Genomic DNA, 27,206 nt, shown 5'->3' on the forward strand with positions numbered 1-27,206 from the left:
ACAAGATGATTTTTCATGAAAACCATTAAAAAGGACTAAATTGAAAAAGGTGTAGAATAAGTGATAAAAATCTGATTTTGATGAACATATGGGCTGTTATGAGTATAATGAAAATTTGGCTAGGCTTGGGTAACAAAGAAAATGCATGCATTTCATTTTACGAGCCTAGGGACTAAATTATAAATAAGTGAAAAGTTAGGGGTAAAAAGGTAATTTTATCAAAGTATGAATTATGGACTAATTTGGACAATGTGATTATTAAACAAGTTAAATTTGGCATTATAGATCAAGAAAAACGTGATACGACTCTTGATTGAGGAAAGAATAAGGCTTTCGACGAATAGGCTCGTTTATCATCATTTTGTACTGAGGTAAGTTCATGTGTAAATAATGTGATGTATTACATGTATTAATGCTTTAATGTTATATGAACTTAAATGCTTATTTACTATCATGAATTATATGCCTTGACATTCCATGAGTACATGGTTGGAATTATGGATATCGTAAACGACATTACGAGCAAGTTTGAAAGTGATGTGACAAGCAAGGAAACCCCGTTTGAACTTTAGGACTAGTCTAGGATACCAGTGACATGTCACTAGGAATTAAGGAGTCTGAACTCTTTGAACGGTCTAGGTTCGTGATATATATATGTCACCTTTGAACTCATTGAGTGGTCTGAGTTCATGATGTACGAGGTACATGTAATTTGGTTCTGGGTATTAGTCTTGTGTGTCTTACCGGTGGCTAGGTAGTCCTGAGTGGTTCGGATACCTGACAGCTTGTGTGAGTAGCCCGTGTAGTTACACCTTGACCGATAGCTTATATAAGTAGGCCCGTGAGTAGCTCCTTACTGAGAGTTACATGTTATGAGGTAGCTTTGGCTATGTATGTATTTGTGGCACTTATGTGCAAGTTTTCTGTGTATCCAATAGTATTCTGAGTGTTCAACAGGTAATGCAATGGATGAGGTGATGAAAGTCCCAATGAGGGTATGTTAAAGAAGGTATGATCATATGATATATTATGGGTAAGTACAGGTATGTACGCTAAACTATCAAGCAATGCCTTGATAAAGGATGAATTGTGATGAGAAAGTATATATATATATGAACACTTGATAAATAAGTCAAAATGCTTGAATGATGAGTGATCTTTATGGTTATGTTATTATGTCTTTGTATGATAATTGCTTACTATCATTGCATATTATTTGCATGTGGACTTACTAAGCTTTAATGCTTACCCCTTTTCCTTTCCATCCTTTGTAGTTTCGCCAAGCTAGCTCGAGGATTGAAAGCTTTCAGAGTATTCGATCACACTATCAAAAGAATATTGGGTATAGTGAATTTGATAACTTGAGTATGGCATGTATAGTTATTTTTTGATATGTGTCATGTAAAGTTGGCCAAGTTGTAAAGGCCTCTAATATTGATGATTCATTTTGTAATGCCCAGGTGATATGGCTTATATTTGATCACTGGGTTGTAATCTAATAACCCATGCATGCATGTGCTGATGCCTTGATGATGTGATATGTTACTGCTTGCTGAATGAATGATGAGCTGTGGAATAGATGCTAGGAGATAAGAAATGACTTAATGACTTAAGATGATCATGGTCATGGATATGTATTATGGAATTGGGCTAACGAAATTGGTTATGAATGAAATTGGTGTGGAATGTTTCTAAATGGTGTGACTAATTTAATATGCATTAGGATGATATTTTGAAGGCATGAAAATGCCATGGAATTGGATATTGAGTGTTTAAATATGCTACGGTTCATGTTATGAAACAAGTTTCAGTGTAGTGATGATTGAGGGTGACAATTGGCTTGGAAGATAGCCTCTAAATGGTTTACACAGGTAGACACACATGCATATGTCTGGGCCGTGTGTGACTCACGGTCTACCCCACGGGTGTGTTGAATGGCCGTGTGTCCCTGCACCCTAATTCTACAAGTCAGTATGCCCTGTAGTAAACACACGGGCTAAGATATGGGCGTGTGTCTTGGCTGTGTGAGAGACACGGCTTACCCATACAGGCATGTGCTCTGGCCGTGTGAAATCTGCACCATTTTATGGAAAATTTATTTATTTTTAATGTATCACATGGTCTGGACACACGAGCATGTTATATGGCCGTGTGACCTTATTTTGATGATGATGTCATAGTCAGAGAGTTACACGAGTTAAGGACACGGGCGTGTCCCAAGCCACACGAGCGTGAGTTACTACATGACCTACCCCACGGGCATGTGACTCACCGTAACAAGAAAAATTGTTAAGTTGCCCAAAATCTTCTAAAGTTTTTGGTTTAGTCACTATCTACTTTCAATGCATGTTTGGGGTCTAGAAGGCTCGTGTAAGGGATATTATGCATGTGTTTAAATGATTTTGATATGAACGAAATTTTGTAGCCTACTTTCTACATATTGTGTATGATTAAGTCCAGTAATGCCTCGTACCCTGTTCTGGCGTCAGACACGATAAGGGGTGTTACATTACTTTCCTTTTACGATAACAATTCTGTGCTTGAAAGCTAAAATTGCAAACGTAAAAGAAACAGGCTATAGCCAGGGCACAATCATAGATTGGAACCTTTATCGAATAGCTGGAGACTCTGTTCTATTGAAACGAGTTGAAGAAAGTGGGGACCTCGAAACAGAAGAAGAAGATCCCATAATGCAATCAACTAAAGTCCTAGATAAGGTGGCACCAATGGAACCAGAAGCTGAACCTGATGTCGAAACTTCAATGTTCAAAGCTCAATCACCTCCCCTAGATCTTCGAGATGAGCTTTCAAATTTGATAGACATAATGCAACATATGCAGTGGCAGCAACAAGCTTACTGGAGATACTCAAAAATAAGGGATGACTCAATGAGAAGCGCTTTTACGAAAATATACAATGACCCATTTATTTTTGTACTTGAGTTTCCAAATTTCATATTTGAACCATGGAGTCCACTATCGAAGAAGGAGAAGCGAAGCAATTCATGCAAAGGCAATAATGATGAAGCAAAAGATGAGTCAAATTCGAAAGGATCTACAAATAAATAAAATGGGGGATCTTGACTTTATTTTATTTCTATTCTTAGGTCATTTTAGGATTAAGTTTAATTAGGAAATTTTATTTTCATATAATAAAGTAAGAGATGAAAATCATGAATAAAAATGAACAAGTAGCAAAGTATAAAGTGCGGTAATAGGTATATACATGTCTAGGATTGGATCTAGAGAGAGCTTGGTACTTAAGCAATCAATTTGATTCACCTCCTCTTTTCTAGAATCCTACCTCATGTATAGTATCTATTCACTTTAAACAATGAGAACATTGTTCATCTTAAGTAGGGGGGACTGGAAAATTGAAATTATTTCCACTCGAATAAATTTTTCTTTCGAGATATGATTAGGATATACTTTGTTTAATAAATTGAAATTTTGTTAAGTATGCTAAAATTTAGTATAAATAAAGTTCTATTATTTCAATAAATTGTTATGTTAGCTTAATGATGATATAAATGTATTTTTAATAAAGCATGCAAATCATACCATAAAATTTTTAGTTCCTTAGAAAGTTAGACATGCATGAAAGTTTAAGTCTTTACAATTGACTTAGTAGTTTCTTGAAGCGAAATCCTAGGAAGCATGGAATGTTGAAAATGATTTAGGAAACTGTTGTTTGGACCATTTGAGCCTTTCAAGCCGACCTTGATGAAATTTTACCCATTGAAACCCAACTTTGAGACTATATGGCCTAATTTTATTTGAACCTTTGCAATATTTAGCCATCACGTTTCTCTTAATTATCTTTAAATTATCCCGAACACTAGACTCAGTACTATGCAGAATATTCTTTGAAAATAAATTTGGGGGAGTTGAAAGAAGTATCAAATGATTTAAAAATTGTAGTACATACAATAAAATGCTCGTGTTAAAAAAAAAAGAGCACATGTAATGAAAATAGATGTACAAAGGAGCATATGAAAGCAAAGTAAGTTGGTGTATTGAGGGAAATTATTCCAAAGGTCTAATTGAAGCTAAATCTAGGGTTTAAAAGCCTAAATTTATCTATCTTTTACCTACCCCTAATCCCATCCATGTTACAACCTTATTAAAGACCTATTGATTCAAAGTTCCAATGCTACTGTAACACCCCAAACCCGGCCTAGACGTTATGGCCGAATCTGGTGCGTCATATCAAACCATTTTTCAAATTTGATCATTCCGGTGAAAATCCATTACTGAATCTAAATTTATTATTAAACCACAGTTCCCATCAAAATGTTTACCAATTTGTTTGCTTTGGTATATTACCTCATTTAAAATCGCGAAAGCATTTTGAAAACTTTGTTGTTAGAAGCTCGTATTCCTTAGAAAAATCATGCCATTTTGAAATCTCGAGTTTTCCTAGACTAGCAGTTTAGTATAAGAAATCACAATCCAAATTAAAACTTAAAACCCACCAACGGTCTTATTACATAAAAAAACCCAAAACGAAATCTACTTGCAATTAAAAGAAACAGGAACAGTAGTGTGGCCATCTTTGAGCCCCTCGCAGCTCTGATCCGTCTAAGGCTAGAAATTTCCTGAAAGGTTAATAAACGGGGTGAGTTTATGAAAACTCAGTGTGTAATCCCAATAACAAACAAACAGTGAATAACACGGTATCAGTACAATCCGGGCCAAAGCCCTATTCAGTCTCGACATATACTGGGCAAGCCTTTCGTTTAACGGTTACTGGGCCGAAGCCTTTTCATAAATCATATCACTGGGCCGAAGCCTTTACTGTAAATAGTATGGCCCATAGGCCCATTTCAATATCACATGTAATACAAATGAATGTATGCAAGCCCATTTGGGGAGACTACTCAACCCACCATCCGCTACTCTCCATCCGTACCAACCAAGCTCTCCATGTGGGGAATAACTCAACCCACCCAACCAAACCCTCCACTGGCAGCATAGCTGCTTTATCATATAACTGGAGGCCTAACCTCTTTTAATAATTGGAGCAAAGCCCTTTTTGCATTTCCTCCATTTCTATAAAACCCAACCCATGCATATAATGAGTATATCATAGCATATCATGTGCATATCATAACATATCATGTGCATATCATGTCCTATCATGTATAACAATATCTCATAATCAAATCCGTCAATCACACAGTCCAAGTCAGTCACTTGCCCACAAGGGCAAAACAGTCATTTAACACCTTAGGGGCAAAATGGTAATTTTCCCCATAAGGTTATCTCAGTAATTCTACCTACAGGAGTATTTCGGTATTTCTACCCTACAAGGGTATTTCGATAATTCTACCCTACAGGGATATTTTAGTAATTCTACCCTACAGGGGTATTTTAGTAACTCTACTCTTCAGAGGTATTTCAGTAATTCTACCTTACAGGGGTATTTTGGTAATTTTACAAACTAGGGGTATTTTGGTAATTTTGTAAACCAAGGTTATTTTGGTAATTTTACAAGTCGAGGGTATTTTAGTAATTTCACAAATTAGGGGTATTTTGGTAATTTCACAAACTAGGGGTATTTTGGTAATTTTACTAATCGAGGGTAAAACGGTAATTCTGTAAATCAGGGGTACTTTGGTAATTTGGTAAACTAAAGTATTCTAAACAGGGATAATAATACGAATGGGCCTAAAGCCCATTCTTCGTCCAAATGGGCCCATACGCTCGTGTGGCCCTTTTAGCCCAAATCTAGCCACAGATATGAGATTCACCTAGCCTAGTCTAATATTTATTACACAATCAAACAACTTATCAAATTGGGCCCATAGGCCCATTGGGCCCACATGGCCTCTTTCGGCCCATCGTGGCCCGAAGTAGCCATCCTACAACTAGAGTAGTGAGAAATACACCTGATAGGAGATTGGAGTTAATCTGCGCTCCGAGCACTCTTAGCCGACGCCCAACCCAAACAAGCACTCCATAAAGCGAAAGGGATCAGCCAAGAATGGTACCTTTAGTCTCCTCATAGTTCTCTCTACTTAAAGCTAGCTTCGCATCCACTCTTATGTTAGCTTCCCGCTGTGGGATCCCTCCATCATTAGAGTTTAAATTCAACACCAACTTTTGCCGCCCCCTGTTAGCAAAATCAATGCTCTTTGATTGCCATGAGTTTCGAACCCTGGACCTCCTTGCCAACTCTATGGCGTCACCTTCCTGCCTCTTATGTGGCGCTACTTTGCCACTAAACCACAAGGCTTTTTGTGGAACAATTTCTCCAACAATATTCTTAAGGCCTACCTACTACACTCAGGGTTTGATTCACCTTAAACCAAAATTTTTGCTAGAGTCTATGTTTGAGCCCAGGACTTCTCCAACACTTCTCAGCACACTTAACCACTAAAACAAGCCTTCGTTAACGAAATTTACATGCACAACAAAATATTATAAGCTACCTTCAACCGCTCCCATGCTCAAGGCCCAAAACTTCAAGGCCCAAATTCAGGGTGTTACAGCTACCTACATTAGTGGAGAGAAATTGCTACGTTCAACATATGAAGGCATAAGTTAAACTTAATGATTGTAGCTTAATCTTGAATAAGGGAATAAAATTAAATTGGTAAGGTTTAACATGTCTTTATTAGGAAGCATTTAGTCTAATTTTTGCTATCATAATAGTTGTTGAGATTAATGTGAACGATATGTATACTTAAATAGCATAACTATCAAATCTCTTATTTTTGAGCACAAGTATATTAAATTCATAATTTTGGGAAGAATGTTGTTCTGAAAGATTTTTTCAAAGGTGTTTTCGAGATTTTTTTTTTCAAATTTGTGTATTACTCGAGACGAGTAATGAATTAAGTTTGGGGGTGTGGAAACATGGAAATTTATGCATTTTTACATACAAATAATTAATTTTTATAAAATAATTAAAGTGCACTTAAAATATGAACATGTTGAATTTTAGTTAATTTTATAATTAATTTTGATGAATTTTTGACAAATTTGCACAAAGAGCGAAAAATGGCTCGGCAGCCACTATTAGAAGCACAAAATCGAGAAGCAATTTGAAGTATCGAGGTGAACTAAATTTCAACCTAAGACGGTCCAAAATTATATGTATTAATTCATAATATAATTAATTTTAATTTATATCCAATTTAATTTGGGTTAATAAATTATGATTAATTAATTATGAAAAAGTGGTCAATTGAACTGAACCGAGTGAACCAAACTGCCCAAGAAATGGACAGCCCAAAACCGTCCCAAGAGCTGACCCAAATCAGCTTATTAGCTAATTATTTAAGCTTGCAAAGAGGCCCTCGAAGACTTGTTCAAGTTGCATTCAAACCCCTCTACAATTGGTGGCTTTGTAGATTTGCCCTAAGCCAAATTTAGCAAAGTTGAAACCATCAACCTTGCCACATGTGTTGTCGGCCAAGGGATGGCTCTTTGGCTGCTATTTTTAGCTAATTTTAGCAGCCATCTTCAGCTATAAACACTCCCCCTTGGCTGATCATTCAACACACCTTAATTCATTCACATCCTTTCTCTCTTCTTTGTCATTCTAAATTCTCTTGCTCTCTTGCTAATTTCCTCCTTTGGAAAAGGGGTGTTCATCAGCCATTTTGGAGCAACATTGAAGCGTTCGTAGCAACTTTGATCAACTAGGACAACAGAGAACGAAGAACGGAGCAAGCTAGTCAAGCCAAAGAAAAACACCTGATTTGATTCTTGTTCCCTATCTCTTTAATTTTTGTTGTTATGATGAACATATCTATGAATATTTATGTTGTTGGGATGGTGAATTTAATCAATTTAGCTTAAATTTAATTTGTGTTAGGTTGATTGCATTTCATCTTCTTAAATTGTTAAAATTGTATTTATGTTGTTATAGGCCTTAGTAAGATACTTGATTAAGTAAAATCATGACTAAGTTATTCTTGCATTACAATTGTTAGGTAACTAATGAATTAATTATTTAAACAGATTGAAATTGTAATTAATAGACACAGTACTTAATTAGTGCATGTTTAATCAACTAAGGTAGCTGAGGGTTAAATTAGCAACGGTATCTGACAACACTATTGCCTTGCATAACTTGCAAGATTATTGTGATTAAACTGTTTCAAGGTAAGGATACTTTGTTACCTCACATAATCTTTTATGTGCTTATTAAATCGAGTTAATTGTTTGAATTGACATAGCGATATGTTTAAGAGGTTATTTCAATTTAATAAGTATGCATGTGCTATAACATATTTGCCTATTAAGATTTGTTTAATCGATTGAATTGACATAGAGATATGTCTAAGAGATGAATGGATTTTGGTAGGTGAGTATGTTCATAAGTTAGAAAATTACTGAGTTGTCGTGAGTTTATTCGTAACAATATAAACATGAGTTTAATAACTCTAAGTTAAGAAATGTAATTAATCTAACACAATTATGTCATCTTGATTAAAATCATATTTTGATATCGTGCATTTGAGATTTATTTATTTAGTTTACCTAGTTTAAAATCTTAGTTTTTAATCACCCTCTTCAAAAAAAATATTTTTCTTCACCGAAGTGTTCTAAATAGCATTCATAAATAATTCTTTTCACAGTCCCTATAGGTACGATAACTTGACATTTACTTGTCACTTTATTACTTGTTGTGATTGTGTACACTTACACATTTCTGTCATTCCATTAACATAATTAATGGAAAATATTATTCAGAATTCCTTTTGGATATGATAGTAAAGTTTTTAGCTAATAAGGTTATAAAATGACATGTAATTATATAGTAATTAGTATATATATGTGGTCTAAGTGGGAGATTATAACAACCCATTTTTGATAAAATCGGAACAGTGGTTTCGGGACTAAGATCCGAGTTTGAAAAGAAAAATTATTTTAATACTATTTTATGATCTACTGTATGATAATAATATTGTGTGAAAATTTCATAAAGAAATTTTATCGATTACATGGTTAATTTGCTAAAGGACCAAATTACACAAAGTGCAAAAGTTGAGTTCTAATAGCTAAAAGGATTAAATAGCTATAGAACTTTAAAGTGGAGGTCCTTATATGGTAATTAGACCATTAAAAATGCTTATATGGAAAATAAAATAAAGAAAAAGGATGAGATTGGAAAGATGAAAAATAAAAGGTGATAAATTAATTAAATAACAAAATATCATCATTTTATATAATATTCTTCCCCAAAATGCATGGAAACCTTAGGAAAGAGAAAGAAAGCTTTATTGGCTAATTAGGTAAGTATTCAAGTCTCGTTTTTAGTAATTTTTATAATTTTGAGATCGGGATAACCTAATCTAGCTATTTTGGGGATCAATTTGTAAATTTATCAAAGTATGAAAATTTTTCCATGGATTAATATGCTGAAATTTTGAAATTTATGGTAGAACATGAAAGGTTGTTGATAGATAAACAACTTTTACAAAGTGAATTTTGATGAAAACATGATATAGGGACTAATTTGAAAAGTTGTAAAATTCAAGGAAAAATTCTAAATATTATGAAATACATGGGCTGTAAATGTTACATGTAAAAATCTGTTAGGCTTGGAATAAGGATTAAATTGCATGAATTTCATTTTCTGAGCCTAGGGACAAAATCGCCATTAATTAAAAGTTTAGGGGCAAAATGGTAATTTTGCCTAAGATGTGAATTGGATTGAATTGAGTTTAAATTGTATTAAATTTATGTTAAATTTACTGGTATAAATCTGAATAGACCAAATTTGGAGTTAGAACGAGGAAAAGAGAAAAATGTCGGAGTAATAGATTTTACGTACACGAACATTTGTCGAGGTAAGTTCATGAAACTAAATTGTGTATATTTATATGCTTGAAGTAAATATTGTGTTTGTGAATTGTATAAATATCATATATATATATATATATATATATATATATATATATATATATATGACATTGAAAATATATCGCCAAAGCCCAATAATTGATAATGCCGAAATAAATGATAATGCCCGATAAATAATAAATGATAAAAAAATGTTATTTTTATGCTTGAAATGAATGTATTTATTTGAATTATATGAATATTATAAATGCATGAAATTATCACATTCCTGATAATCCCTGAAAATGTTAAATCCTGTTTGAATAAATGAAAGTCAATGGATACAATATTTTCCTGTATTAATATTAAGGTCATGCATATGTCGTGGACGGGATTTAGCTCGGACGAGTAATCCTAATAAAAGCCCTCTCAAGCATCCTGATGTATAGTTCCTGTGAGCATCCTGATTGGTAGTGATTTAGCATGTGTTGCACACAACAGCAGCTCTTTGTGAGCGTCCTGTTACATGATTTGATCGATTGTGATCCACCATATAATGCGTACACAAACACAGCTCTACGTGAACGTCCTGATATAGACTCTTATGAGATTCCTGACATGGCTCACTTGAACTCCCTGTTACCTTATCTGATACTCCCTAATATTATCTCTTTGGAGATATCTGATAAGCTCTATGAGCTTCCTAAGTAAAACTCTTTTGAGTTTCCTATTTAGCCGGATAAGTGTCCTGTTACATGACTCATCTGAGCATCCTAATATGTGGCTCGAGAGTGTGCTCCGTGATAATGTTCCCTATCGGGTACCCCTAAATACAAATTGACGGATCCTAATTTGTACACCTTGAGTGTACTACCTATGTATCCATCGATATTTTAGATAAATTCAACGGGAAAAATCCTGACATGAGAAGATATGAATAAGAAAATGAGTTATTACACATATTTTTCTAAAATACATGAAAATGATGATACAAAATAATTGATATATGGAAATATGAGATGATGATATTTGTACATGGAATTTATTTGATGAATAAGTTCATCTTTGTTTATAGATTTGTACACTTTGAGTGTACTACTTGTATGACATTGATATTTTGAATCATATGAGTAAAGTTCTTATATGAAATAATTTGAACTCGAGATGAATTATTATGAAAATATACTTGTAATATAAAGATGTAATTTATATATGTTAAATGAATATGTGATGTGGAAAGCATATATGCCTAGAAATCTAATTGTTGTGAAGCACATATATGTTTCTTGATGATATTGTGGAATGTATGACTAACAAGGGCAATAAGGATATGTGTAGGGTTTGAGACCAAATTGATTGAATGTGCCTTACATGTTTATCTTGAAATAGAATGAATGATAAGTTAGGTACCATGTTATACGAACTTACTAAGCATTATATGCTTACTTAGTTTTATTTCCCTATTTTATAGTAAATCTGAAGCTTATTGGATTGGAAGCTCGGTGGATATAACTCACACTATCCATCGGCCCATTTCGGTACATATGGTAATTCAATTATGGTTATAATGACATGTATAGGTTAATTTGGCCATATTGGCATGAAATGTAAATGATTATTGTAATCTAGCCATTGGAATGACTAGTAATGATTATGTTTTGGTGTATATATATTAAGATTATTTCATGATGATAACATACTAGTTTATTATTGATTGATTGAGATAGGTTAAACGAGTATGCTTATGAAAGGTAAGATTAAAAGCATGAATTCATGTAATAATAATATATCATGTTAGATAATAAAATTAGCTTGGTTATCATACTTGAATTGGTTGATATATGTGTGTAAGTAATTTAGCAGGCTGATGGCAAGGTTTGGGTGAGAAATAAGGCTAGGAAATCGCCTTATTTTGTCCACCCGGGTAAACACATGGGGTTTGTCTTGACCGTGTGTGACACACGGCCTAACATATGGGCATGTGGTTTGGTTGTGTGTACCCTGCATCCTAAAATTTAGAAACAAAATGCTCAGAATTTGGCACACGGGTAGAGACATGGGCATGTGTTTTAGCCGTGTGAAACCTACACCTTAATGTTTTGCAAGTCAGAGAGTTACATGGGCTGGGTACACGGCCGTGTGACCTATTTCATACACCACACGACCTAGGACATAGGTGTGTCGCTTGACCATATGAGCCACACGACCTATCTACACGGGCATGTGACCCCTGTATATGAGAGAAATTGTGAAATTTTGCAAAAATTTTTTGAGTTCTCGGTTTAGTCCCAACTTGGTTCCAACGTTTATAATGGGCCTCGAGGGTCCATTCAAGAGACAGTATGACTAGTTTTAGAAATGAACAACATTTAACATGAATTATCTATAATTATTTTGTAAACTTTGGTAATACTTTGTAACCTTATTTCAGCGACGGATACAGGTTAGGGGTGTTACAGAGATTGTTGGGAAATATGGACATCACATATATAAAAGGGTAATTACATGTTATTATTTAATATCAGAAAAGGTTAGCCCAAATTAAAGTGATCTAATTTGGTTAAGGTTTATTGGGCTTTAGTTATTAAATAAAGTATGAGCCAAATACGTGTAGATACTCTAGTAACTAATTTCTAGTTGATGATGGTTTGACTAGAAATTAAGTTTAATGTGCAAAAGTTATATATTAGGGCTATGGTCTCCAAATTACACACGTAACTTTTCTAATATCCCATCTTTAGAAAAGAGAGAGCCACATTCTCTAAATTATTTGTGTGCTAATTTGGAAAGTCAAAACTGAAAGATCCGTAGATTTCAAGAAATCAGTGAATTTAGGTACGTTTCCGCATTTAGTTTTATTCATAATTTATTTTTGATGATTTGACATGACAGATCTTGGTTTATGGTTCATTAAGTTTTATTTTAGATTTATTTTACGGTTCTAATAATATTACCTATTAATATTTAAAGAAAAACTTGAAGAGGCCAAAGTAACATTGGCTCAACTTCTGGTTGTTGTGATGTTGGAGAGACATTTGATGATATATATTGATAAAGTGACAGTGGAAGAATATCGTATTCAAGTTGTTTGACTTGATAAAGAAAGATTCAGATCTAATTTGAAAAGAAGATTCCAAATAGATTTATGTAACACCCTTTATCCGGCCTAGATGTTATGACTAAACCTAGAGGAAATACATTAGTCTGTTTAAAAACCCAGAAATCGAAATCCAACTTTAGATTTCATGTGATTCAAAAATATTATTTTTGGCAATACTCTTATATGTTATTTATTTTACGGAAAAGCACTTAATTTTACATTTAATTTTGTAGCAAAAAATTTGAAGTTGATATTTGAAACCCGTGATCTCGATAAGTAAGAACGTATTAAACTTATGTAATTTAACTTTCACAAAACCTTTTTTATATTTGCAGCGGGAAAACCTTAATTTGTTTAATTTTGGAAACCAAACATTTATATCTAATTAGCAAAAACCATGTGGAAATTTCCAAGGGAATAAAAGAACCATAACGAAACCTAAAACTAAAAATTAAATCCAAAAATTAGTCCAATACCAAAAGTCCAGAAATTAAAATTTAACAAAATAAACCATTTTATAAGAGAAACTAGCTCGAGTTCCCAAACGATGCCTAATCCTAATTTTGTCGATTGCTTGAAATGGTGAATTGAAAAGGGGTAAGCTATAAAGCTTAGTGTGTAACTAAACTCAAACATAAACAAAAATAATATAATAATAGATAAAAACATTGCAGAGAATTTCATCAAACCCAAATAAGCAAAACTGTGCATGAATGATTATGTCAATGCAATAATTTTTCAGAAAAAGAAATGCAGGTTTTTCAGAAAACCTCCTACCACCAAATAAGAGTTTCCTAGAACTCATCTATCCAAAAACACACAAATTATGTTATCTCGAGTTGCCCGGCCATGATGACCCGCCACCCTGGGTTGCCCGAAAGCGATGGCTTATCAATTTGCAGTTAAATTGCCAGATCAGATATATGTGGTCAAGCCACTATATTGCAGTCAAGATGCTAGAAAAGAAACATTGTTATACAACCAGATAGTGCAGATTGCTAATCTGCAAGATCTTCCTCCATACCATATTAACTCAACCCCATGCAATGTGACATGGCATTCAAACACAAAATCAGAATAGTAAGCATGTTTAACATGCAATCGTATATTTATCAGAAATCAGTAGGCATGAGGTTTGATGCTTTGCAGAACAGATATGTCAAATTTCATTATTTACAAATGATAAATTGTAATTTATACATATTTCTATCCCATGCTTAGCACATTTTATGGATGACTTTTCCTTAAAATTAGTGAATTCGATGCTCCTAATGCCTTAATTTCATGTTTTATACTTAGGTGAGCATAGAAGAGTGAAAGGAACGAGAAACGGGCCAAAAACAGAGAAAATGGGCAAACGTACAAAATCAACACGGCCTGGACTTCCTTACACGGGTAGACCACAAGGCCGTGTCCCTTTGGCAAGATCAAATCACGATTTACACGAGTAGATCACATGCCCGTGCCCATTTAACAGCCTTGACCACGACCTTAAGCAATCGTACACGGGCGTGTCACATGGGCGTGTCCCTGTCGAGCCCAAGTTTAGTCCAATTTGGAAAAGGCCAATTTTGAGGGCTCTTAGGCATTCCAAAGCCTATTTAAACACCTGAGGAGGCACTTAGACAGAGGACGGAGAGGAGGAAGCAAGTAATTGCTCAAGGAAAGCCGATCGATCCATCTCAAAAGCTGGATTCACCATCAAGACTGAAGATCTCCCTTCGAATTCCCTCAAGAGTTTTGGGTTTTCTTATGTTTTGTTATTTTTATTCTTTTGAGATGTTTTCTTTCATTAGTATGAACTAAAACCACTAAATACCTAAGGGGAATGAAACCTAAGACGGATCTTATTATTATTATTATCTGAATTGTATGATAAATATTTGACTTGTTCTTAATTATGTTTTCTTAATTCTTGTTTTGATATTCCAGGATATTGATTCAAGTTAAGCTCTTATTCAGAGGAGGAATAGACCTTGTCTAAGAGTAAATTTTTCATAATTAAGCAGAGTTAGTTGCGTGCCTAGAGATAGGGTGACAAGATTTTGCCGGATTAGGGTGAAACCTAATAAGGGGATCCATAAATCGAGTTAATGCAACCCTAGGGCGTTAATTAGAAAGAGATTACAATTATTCAATCAGGGGTTAGACGTTGTTAGTCTCGAGAGAGATAATAATATAACTTAGGGATCTCTACGGAACAAGTTGAATGAATAAATCATCCGATTCAGAGTCAAATAACAAGTGAAGTCTAGGTGGATTTTCCCTTAGGTATTGTCTTAATCAATCGAATTTTCCAAACAGTATTTTCCCCAAATTTGTTTTCTGTGATTTCTTAGTTTAATTAATTAGTTAGATAAACAAAACCCTTTTATTTTTTAGGCTAGATAACAAAATGAAAGTTGATACTAGTACTTTTAGTTCCTTTGGGTTTGATAATTCGGTCTTGCTAAAGCTATACTACTGTTTGATAGGTACACTTGCCTTAATCGTGATAATAATTAGTTTCAAGAATAAAACTTCTACATCTGAGAAAAAATGTGTGACTAACTCAATTGATAAATGCCCTTCTTGTACGCTAACGCTCTAGGATGGCAGGGTTGGTAAAACTCTCCTTGATTGATGGTAGCATTGCTAGTTGCTTCAAGCTTTTTCTACTGTACGCATATTCCCGAATCAACAGACCCCATTACCGAGATATGGGAACTAAAAAAAAATAAATTAATTGTATCGAATCCATTTTCTATTTTGGAAAGAACAACAACTAACGATTGATTATAAATATTTAAAACCTGTCATGAATATCACGTATCAAGTCTTTGGCGTCGTTGCCGGGGAACTAAGATATTAGGAACACTCGATTTTTATTGCTTTAGCAATTTTACTTCTATTGCAATTTAAATTTTTATTTTCTTTTATAATTCTTCATTTATTTTCTTCTGACAGGTTTTTCTAGTTTATGACCAGAAGAAACCCGTCAGGACCATTACTGTTTGATAGTGAGATCGATCGCATAGTTCATAGAAACCGAAGTGAAATAAGGCGAAGCTTACATTACACAGAAGAGTAAGAGGAAGATACTTCAACCACCATCGAGGAGAATGGCTAAAAACTAATAAAATCCGCTACCTCCTGCGATTGTTGTTAATCAAAATCCTGCTCTGCGGACTATGTATGATTATGCTAAACCTTCTTTAACAGGAATTGAATCGAGCATAGTTAGACCTCCTATAGCTGCAAATACTTTTGAACTGAAACCTAACACAATTCAAATGATACAACAATTTGTTTCGTTTGATGGTTTGCAGGACGAAGATCCCAACGCTCACTTAGCAAACTTTTTAGAACTATGTGATACATTTAAAATTAATGGCATTTCTAATGAAGCCATTTGCCTTCGGTTATTCCCTTTTTCTTTGAGAAACAAAGCTAAACAGTGGCTGAATTCGTTACCGCGAGGGTCAATCACTACTTGGGAACAAATGACTGAAAAGTTTTTATTAAAATATTTTCTGTCGGCTAAAACAACTAAATTACATAATGATATCTCTTCTTTTGTGCAGATAGATTTAGAGACACTCTACGATGCATGGGAGAGATACAAGGATCTCTCGAGACGATGCCTTTACCATGGGTTACAACTCTGGCTACAGATTCAAACCTTTCATAATGGCCTGAATCCTTCGACTCGACAAATGGTTGATGCAGCTGCTGGTGGAACCATAAATAATAAAACACCTGAAGATGCTTATGAGTTTATAGAGGAGATGTCACTGAATAACTATCAGTGGCAAATCATGAGGACAAAGCTAACAAAAACAACTGGTGTTTATAACATCGATTCAGTCACCATGCTCTCTAATCAGATAGAACTCTTGAATAAGAAAATTGATGGTTTTCTTAGTTCTTCACAGGTTCACCCAGTAATGAAGTGCGAAGCAAATGTAGGTGGATCGAGCAATTCAGAATACCCACCTTATGGCCACAACATGGAGAACGAGCAGTTAAATTACATGGGTAATAATCCTCGATCTCAAAACAATCCTTATAGCAACACTTACAATGCAGGTTAGAGGAATCACCTGAATTTTTCAAGGGGAGGCCAGGGAAATTAGAAACCACCACCCCCTCTAGGCTTTCAGTAACCACCATACCAGCAGGAGAAAAAGCCGAACCTTGAGGAGAAGCTAACCAAATTCATCTCAGTGTCAGAGACTTATTTTTAGAATATCGAGATGGCACTCAAAAATTAACAAGCATCAATCTAGGGGCTCGAAACTCAGATTGGATAGCTTGCCAAGTTAATTTCTGAACGACCACAAGGTAGCTTGCCAAGCAACACTGAATCTAACACAAATTGTTCTACTGAGACTGATCATATGGTGCAACCTATTTTGCAGGAAATAAGTTCGAAGGAAACACATGAGCCATGTTCAATCCACAACAAAGGATCTACACATGAAGAATGAATATTATAAATTGAGGAGTCAGATGAATGGCTGACATTTAAACCGAGAAAACACAATGAACCAAAACTACGCCAGAATGAGCTCAATGCCTCACCAAATCAACTTAAGGTTGGAGATAAAGTTTCATTAGATGCAGCAGATCCTCACACTAACACTGCCAAACCGAATGAAGAAATTCCTCTTACGGTACTTAGCATTTTCCCATTTGGTACAGTCGAGGTAAGTCATCCTAAATTCGACACCTTTAAGGTAAACAATACCCGTCTAAAACATTATCTTGATCGGATTCATAGTAGGAATGAGGAGTATAAACTCCTCGAACCACCATAACCATTCACTAGAGAGGTAAGTCGAGCTTAGACTATAAATAAGCGATTCTTAGGAGGCAACCTGAGCACTAACAATATTAATTTCTTTAAATTTTAGTTTTAACATCTAACATACTAACCGACTCATGGAATGTAGGCTTTCTAAAGCACACACGGCCAGGCACACGGGCGTGCCTTAGGCCATGTGAAAACAGGGTGAAATTTTTCCCAACATGGGATGCAATAAGTCACCACGCCCGTACGTTAGGACCGTTGATGAATCTACCAAAACACCCATGTCGTAGAATCGTGGTTAAACCTAAGAAAATAGCATGGGCATTCGCCACGCCCGTGTCTAAAACTCGTGGTCGAACCTGTCATATTAACATGGGCGTGGGAGAAGTGAACGTAGACAGACACGGTCGTGCAACACGGTCGTGTCTATCTTTTCCAAATTTAAAATTCGCGAATCACACGGGAAAAAATTGGGGAACACGGGCGTGTCCCTTGGCCGTGTGTCCCAAAATCTATAAATACCCTTCACTATTCATTAACTTCTTCACCCAAAATCCCTAACCCTAGCCGTTGTAAGTCCACACTACCTCCCTGCCACGCCCGTGCGCCGCCTTTAAACTCAATTTTCGACACCCATTCTCATCTTTTTAGCGTTTGTTTACTCTTTTCTCTCTATTTTCTTCATCTCTTTTACTAAATTTATGATTCTTATGGTTTTATTTGGCAGATTTTTTATTTATATTCATAGTTCTCACTATAGTCATGCTTATACGTTTATTCTTTGCCATTTTAGTCAATGCTTTCTGATACATTCATTCTTTTCGTGTGTTCCCATAAGAGTCTAGTTTAGTCATTTTATGTTGAAAATAATCATGCTTTTATTATGTCAATTGCTATATAAACTTCTATCATTTAGATTAAACTGCTGAATATTGTTGGTCGGACTGGTTAGTTTAACTATATTCATGATTACTTCTTGATTTCGTTAGTTATGTTATATTCTTTGTTCTTCTTGCAGGTATACCATGTCAAGCTCACGTGGCAAGAAAACTGCCATTCCCACTTCAAAAAAGCGGAAAGAGGCGTCTTCTTTTGGGCCCTACCACAGAAATTCGCCACCCATACCTTTAATTTCCACCCGTCAATTAGGAGGAACTATTCCAAATCCTACGGGCCCGACCTTTAGGTGTGGGTCGCTGTATTGACTGGACAGCGCTTGAACAAGTCTAGTTGGCTGACAATGTACGAGCACTCTTGATAACTGATAAACGCCAAATTATACATATTTTTACCCCAAATACTTAGCATATTTATGGATGTTTATTACTAGATTTGTCGATTTTGGTGCTCTTAATCTGGTTATATCATGTTGTGTACTCAGGAGAGCACCAAGAGTCAAAAAGAGCCAAAAACGAGCACAAAAGGGACAAAACGAACCAAATCGAGAAGATGACACGGCCTAAGCCTTGCCACACAGGCAGCTCACACGCCCGTGTCTTTCGAGGGTGTTGACCAAGGCTTTCACGTTTCACACGGCCTGGCCATTGCCCACATGGCCGTGTGCAATTTAACGGATAGAACACGGCTTGGCAATCACGTCACAAGGAAGTGGCACAAGGGCGTGTCCCTTTTTCAAGAAGCTATATTTTACACGGAAAAGGATACGTAGGGAGGAAGAAATCCAATCTAAAGCCTATATAAACACCCTAAGTATGACTTAGAAAGGGGGTCCTTTCAGAACTTTTCTGGAGTATAAAACCACACGCCGGGAATTACTTGAAGGAAGCTAGACGATCCATCCCAAAAGCCGGAGCTACTCCAAGACTGAAGATCTCTCTCAGAATTCCTTCAGGGGTTTTAGAGTTTTCTTTATGTTTTGTTATTTTCATACTTTTGAAATGTACTCTTATTTTATTATGAACTAAACCCCTTAGATACCTAAGCGGGTTGAAACCTATGATGGATCTTGTTATTATCATTTGAATTGTATGATAAATGCTTGATTTGTTCTTAATTATGTGTTCTTAATGCTTGAGTTAATATTACGGGTATTGATTCATGATTTGATGTGCTTATGCAGAGGAGCAAAAGTCCCTGTCTAAGAGTAGGTTTGGCATAATTAAGCGGAGCTGATCGAACGCCTAGAAATAGGGTTACGAGATTTTGCCAAATTAGGGTGAAACCTAATATGGGAGTCCATAGATCGATTTACTGCTTCCCTAGGGGTTTTAATTGAGAAAGAGATTTCAATTAATTCAACTGAGGGTTAGACGTTATTAGTCTCAAAAGAGATAATAATATAGGTTAGGGAGTCTCGCGGATCAAGTCAAGTGAATAAATTGTCTGGTTCAGAGTCAGATAACAAGTGAAATCTAGGTGGATTCCTCCTTGGGTGTCGTTTTTATCAATTACTTTTCTTCAAGTCTTTTTCCAAATTTTCTCTTTGCTTTAGTTTAATTAGTTAATTAGTTTAGTTAATTAGTTTAATAAACAACCCCTATTTATTTCTAGGTTAAATAATAAAAAGATAGTTATTACTAGTACTTTTGGTTCCCTTGGGTACAATATCCCGGTCTTGCCATAGTGCTTGCCTTTTCGTCGTGATAATAGTTAGTCTAGGTTTGATCTTCATTATAAATATTTGTTACTTGTTACGAATCATACGATCAAGTTTTTGGCGCTGTTGCCAGGGAACTAAAATATTAGGAACACTCAATTTTTATTACTTTAGCCATTTATTTTTTCTTGCAGTTTAATTATTACTAATTAATTTACTTTTTCTTTCTCTTGGCAGGTTTTCCTAGTTTATGACTAGAAGAAACCCGTCAGGACCATTACTTTTTGACGAAGAAATCGATCTCACAGTTCGTAGAAACCAAAGAGAAATAAGGTGAAGCTTAAGATACACAGAGAACGAGTAAGAAGAGAATACTCAACCCCCAACCGAAGAGATGGCTGAAAACCAAGGCAATCAGCTACCTCCTGCAATTGCAGCTAATCAAAATCCTACCCCACGCACTATGTATGATTATGCTAAACCTTCTCTAACAGGAACTGAATCTATCATAGTTAGACTGGCTGTAGCTACAAATACTTTTGAACTGAAACCTCACACAATTCAAATGATATAGCAGTTTGTCCAGTTTGATGGTTTGTAGGATGAAGATCCTAACGCTCACTTAGCAAACTTTCTGGAATTTTGTGATACATTTAAAATCAATGGCGTTTCTGATGATACCATTCGTCTTTGGTTATTTCCTTTTTCATTAAGGAACAAAGCTAAACAATGGTTGAACTCTTTACCACGAGGGTCAATTACTACTTGGGAACAAATGACCGAAAAATTTCTACTAAAATATTTTCTGCAGGCTAAAATGGCTAAATTACGTAATGATATTTCTTCTTTTGTGCAGATGGATTTAGAAACATTTTATGATGCATGGGAGAGATACAAGGACTTACTGAGAAGGTGTGGGATAGTAGCCGGGCACGACCTAAATCACAAAATTCAAAAAACACAGGCTCACCTTTAGAGTACACGGGCGTGGCCCTAGGCCATGTGATCCTCCCCTATATAAGCAAACCATTGTTTATCTTCTTCCTCCTTTCAAAACCCTAGCTGAAATCACCCCTTCTCCACTCCCTATTCCCTATTACGGCCACCATTCCCCAGATTCTCATTCCTCCAACCCCCAAACCATCCTAAAATCTACTCCCTCTGCATTAATCCTCACTTTCCAATCTCTTTTACCTCCATTTTCCCTCCACACGGCTGTACCCCATGCCACACACCCGTGCTCGCCTCCAAAATGCCCGTGCGCCACCCTACAGTAGCTTTTGGTTCACTTTTTCACCCTTGTTTTTCCAATCTGTGTTGCTACATTGGTATTCTTTATGCTTTACACAAATATTGTTACTCTTACCAATTTGTTCTAAATAATTTAGGAATTTGCTTTAGTATTTTCTATATTTGAACTATTAAAGCTACTAAATAGCATATACTAGTTTTAGGATTCTTACTTAACTGCTGATGCATCTTTGATTCCAGTAAATGTTTTTGAATAGTCATATAAATTTATCACCTCTCGCTTGATATCTTTAAATGTTAACACATTTTGGAACTACTGTCATAAGATTATATCAATGCTCATACATTTTTAGATACATTATGTTATTATCGAGAGGCAAGAAGGCTGCGGTCCCATCCTCAAAAAGACGTAGAGGACCGGGTTCTTCCTCTGTACGTGCTACAGTCGAAGTTCGGCACCCATTCGTTGAGTTTTCGCAAGCTTCGCAGGAGGAGCTAGTTCAGATATTACGAGCGCGACCCCTCACTACAGGTCGCTACATCGACTGGGCTGCCGTGGAGCAAGTCCAGCTAGCTGATGCCATCCGCGCCCTCCTATCCACAGACCCATGGGAATGGTTCTTTGTTATTATCGAACCCACTTATTTAGAGCTAACTTTAGAATTATGCTCTACTTTTCATCTACAGGTGGTGATGACGAACAATGACGACCCCGTCACCGTTCAATTCCGATTAGGCGGTCTAGTTCGTGTAATGAGTTTCCTAGAGTTTGGAGTCACTCTGGGACTTTACACTAATGAGTTTATGGAGGAGGAGGACATGAATGCACTACCACGCAATATCCACATTTCTCCTTCCTTGTGTTGAAAGGCTTTGGCACCACTCTCTTCCACCTACGACCCCAGCTGCTCGAAGCCTCAGCTCTTGCCCTTTCCCTACGCTATCTCCATGCCATATTGGCGCACACCTTAACCGGAAGGAGAGAGAGCACCGGCATCGTCAACACCCACGATGCCTACTATTTATGGTGCATGGCGAATGCACACGTGACTGACTTGGCATACTTCACCACTTTCACTATTCACCATCAGACCGAGCGGCATTGGAAGGGAGTAATCTCTATCAACCCCTATGTGATGCGCCTCACCAGACACTTCGGTCTCCTCAACACTGTGGCCCAGTCATCAGCGCTTACACTGATAGGTCAGATGTCCCCACAGGGCATCACGACTATGTTACACATGAGAATGATCGAGCGCTAACTTTGGACTGATCCTCCTCAGTACCGTCTCACTCATGCCATTGATGAGGAAGATCTTGAGGACGTTCCTGATGATGTCCCCCCACAGCACGAGGAGCCTTCTACCACGCCACCTAGGGAGTGACCAGTTCGTGCAGCTGCTTAATTGGCACACCTTCCGACCGACTTACTCATTTCGAGCAGTATTGCACTACACAGTTTGAGATGATTCACGAGCGAGATTGGCGACGTGATAGACAGATGGACGACATACAGTCCATGATGCAGTAGCTGTGCCAACACTTTCACATTGCCGCTCTAGCACCACCACCTGAGGGCCCTACTAACGAGGATCATTGAACCTCCTATCTTTTTATTTTCATTTCAATTTAACTATTTTCTTTTGAAAGAAATATCTATATTAGTAAATTTTACTTCTTCATTTTTTTGGTATTTCTAACAAGTAATCCCACTATGCTCTCTTCCACACCCACTCTTAATAAGCTATTCATGATTCTATAGATTTCAAAGAAAAGTTGCTAGGAATATTTTACGGAATGAGGAAACAAATAGGGAACAATATCCCACGAGTGACATGTTCAACGACCCAATTTCTTCATCTAGCTAAGAACAGTGGCAACTACCACTTTCCCAAAACACTCCAGCCTTAGAATCAAGCTCCGCATCCATATAACAGGGAGTTTCACCTCTTTCCCTCTTATGATTTTCTTTATTTTGATTATTCTATCTTTGTACATTGAGGGCAATGTACATCTTAAGTATAGGGGGTGAACATGAACATGATGCCTAACTTTTTGCATTATTCTCAAATCCCTGAATTTGGTCTTGTGCTTAAGTGATTTTCTCATAATATTGATCGAATAAATTTGGATTGATCTATAATTATTGTTGATATGTCATGAATTAGATTATGGGAATTATGTATGATTACTTGATTATAGGACATTAGAGAATCGAGCATAATAAATTGATATTTTGAGAACTAAAATTTTTAGATTATTTTCCTAAATTGAGGTATTATCTTGAAATCTTAAGTATACAGGAATGACATCACAAACCCAAATTTTTGGTGAGATTTTTGAGTCTTTTAAGCATATAGCTTTCTTTCTTGCTCACTTCTTTTGTAGTTTGAGTATGTCAACATTGAATTGTTATTCTAGAACTTGCTTCGATGATACATGTAGAGATCACACGTATGATTTGATATACTGAAATGAAAAAGGCACTTAGGATTTAACCCACTTACTCCACTAAAGATGACATGTCCTAAGCCTTGCCACACGGGCAGCTCACATGCCCGTGTCTTTTGAGGGTGTTGACCAAGGCTTTCACAATTCACATGGCCTGGCCATTGATCCACACGGTCATGTGAAATTTAACGGATTGAACACGGCTTGGCAATCATGTCACACGGCCATGGCACACGGGCGTGTCCCTTTTTCAAGAAGCTGTATTTTACACGGAAAAGGATACTTAGGGAGGAAGAAAGCCAATCCAAAGCCTATATAAACACCCTAAGTATGACTTAGAAAGGGGGGGTCCTCTCGAGAACTTTTCTAGAGTATAAAACCACATGCCGGGAATTACTTGAAAGAAGCCAGATGATCCATCTCAAAAGCCGAAGCTACTCCAAGACTGAAGATCTCTCTCAGAATTCCTTCAGGGGTTTTAGAGTTTTCTTTATGTTTTGTTATTTTCATACTTTTGAGATGTACTCTTATTTTATTATGAACTAAACCCCTTAGATACCTAAGCGGGTTGAAACCTACGATGGATCTTGTTACTATTATCTGAACTGTATGATAAATACTTGATTTGTTCTTAATTATGTGTTCTTAATGCTTGAGCTAATATTCTGGGTATTGATTCATGATTTGATGTGCTTATGTAGAGGAGCAAAAGTCCCTATTTAAGAGTAGATTTGGCATAATTAAGCGGAGTTGATCGAACGTCTAGAAATAGTGTTACTGCTTCCCTAGGGGTTTTAATTAAGAAAGAGATTTCAATTAATTCAACTGAGGGTTAGACGTTATTAGTCTCAAAAGAGATAATAATATAGGTTAGGGAGTCTCACGGATCAAGTCAAGTGAATAAATCGTTTGGTTCAGAGTCAGATAACAAGTGAAATCTAGGTGGATTCCTCCTTGGGTGTCATCTCTATTAATTACTTTTCTTCAAGTCTTTTTCCAAATTTTCTCTTTGCTTTAGTTTAATTAGTTAATTAGTTTAGTTAATTAGTTTAATAAACAACCCCTCTTTATTTCTAGGTTAAATAATAAAAATATAGTTATTACTAGTACTTTTGGTTCCCTTGGGTACGATATCCCGGTCTTGCTATTACTATACTATTGTTCGATAGGTACACTTACCTTTTCATTGTGATAATAGTTAGTCTAGGTTTGATCTTCATTATAATATTTTTTACTTGTTACGAATCATGCCATCAACAACCGATGTAACACCCCTATCCCGTAACCGTCACCGGAATAGGATGAGGTGTTACCAGAAATTAGGAATAAGATCGGAAGAATAAAATTTTAAACTCCCTTCTTTAAGTAAACGTCCAACAGATGCCATTTTCGTATGGCTTATATACAATAGTCATAATATCATTCTACTATATTGCCTATCCTACACATGCCATAAGCTAAGTCTAATTACATAGTTGCCGCAATGGTAGATAGTGTGACGAAGTGCTGATGAAGTTAATCTAGAGCTGGTAGTCAGAATCCACAACCTATCACCAAAACATAATTGAACAGAGTAAGCTTTTGCGAGCTTAGTAAGTTTTAAGCAAAACAAAGTGTTCTCATTCACTGTCATTGGTCATTCATTTCAACTGTTTGATGAAGTTAATCTAGAGCTTCATCTCGAACCATGATATCAATAGACGAATTACTTGGCTGTCTTATATATATATATATATATATATATATATATATATATATACCTTCGAATAATAGTGACCTAGATGGTCAAATATTTCCAAAGCACATTCTTCGTCAAATTTCAACTTTCCATGTTCCTTTCCACTTATTCATAATCACACCCTTATTTTTAAGTATTTCAACATGACAAATACTGAATTACCGTAGGCACATAAATAAATAAACATATTCCTTATCACATATACGTAAATGTGAAAAACATAATTCTTACCTTGTACTGGTACATTTAGCCCAACCCATACTCAAATCATAAGGCTTTTGGGCAGAATATGCTCTAATACATAAGAACATTTCATCACATACTTCATTATACAGGCATACCATTACCAATTAGATCATTCACATATTTGGAGTCATAATATTAATCACATTTACTTACCCTTCGACATCGATAATTCACCTCGAAATCACTCCACCGATGAGTAAGTAATACGACCTTTTGAACATCTTAAATACATAACACTTATTTGATGGTAACTTATTGCGATACTCAATATCAAAGTCTTACTTGAATCCTAGCATTTAGCCGTCGGGTCTTTAAAGCTCGGATATAGTACAAGCACAAAGCCTATGGACGTTAATCAAGATAATATTCTCGATAAGGCTCGGGGTTTTAACCCGGATATAGTACTGTCACAAATGCCCTTCGGGACTTATCACATTTATACACTTTCACATTCATCACATTGGCCATTAAGCCTTATCACATATATACACCTTTGTCATGGGTTGCGCATGGGAGCCCGCAAACATGACACATCTGTGTGAACTATCAAGAAGGAAGGAGGTTATTTGGCCCAATCAGACTGGGCCATTGCTTGAAGAGATTGAAGGCCCATCTACAAGTTAGACAAATATGGAAACATAATCTTAGAAGATATGATTTTATATTTGGTGGTAGGTGCCTTTTAATCTTAGCCATTGATGTACTTAATTTTGTACCGTTAGATTTGGAGAGGCTCAACTATAAATAAGAGACCTCTTCCCTCATTGTAAATCACTTGAGTTTTGAGCAATAAGAATTCTTGAGAGCATTCACTCAAATCTCTCTCTTGTGTTCTTATTTTCTTTGGCTTGTTCTTGTCTCGTTCTTCTTTCATCTTGTTTGGCTTTAAGGTGCTTTCGCTTAAGTTGTGTTTTGGGAAGAATTCTGTTGAATCCTTCTTTTGTAGAAGTTGGGCTGACTTAGGCGTTTTTGGAGTAAGAAACTGCCTAAGGCCGCACGGATTGTGAGGCAAGAATCCTAAGTTCGTGACACCTTCACATTCATCACATCGGCCATTAGGCCTTATCACATATATATACACTTTCACATTCATCACATTGGCCATTTGGCCTTATCACATATATACACACTTTCACATTCATCACATCGGCCATTAGGCCTTATCACATATATATACACTTTCATGTACAGACTTGGTCTTGGTCGAATCTACATCAATCACTTTTCCAATGAATAATTCAATTTCACGCCATACTATCATTTCATATTCGAAT

At 36.0% G+C, this 27,206-nt stretch overlaps 1 non-coding gene across 1 annotated transcript; it reads right to left on the bottom strand.

The window, feature by feature from the left end:
* Positions 1 to 16,428: 16,428 nt before the first annotated feature.
* Positions 16,429 to 16,534, bottom strand: LOC128284920 (small nucleolar RNA R71). The gene has a single exon (XR_008275339.1). It is a non-coding gene; the product is annotated as a small nucleolar RNA R71 (small nucleolar RNA).
* Positions 16,535 to 27,206: the final 10,672 nt, after the last annotated feature.

This window comes from Gossypium arboreum, chromosome 11, assembly GCF_025698485.1.
Source record: "Gossypium arboreum isolate Shixiya-1 chromosome 11, ASM2569848v2, whole genome shotgun sequence".
Lineage (NCBI taxonomy): Eukaryota > Viridiplantae > Streptophyta > Magnoliopsida > Malvales > Malvaceae > Gossypium > Gossypium arboreum.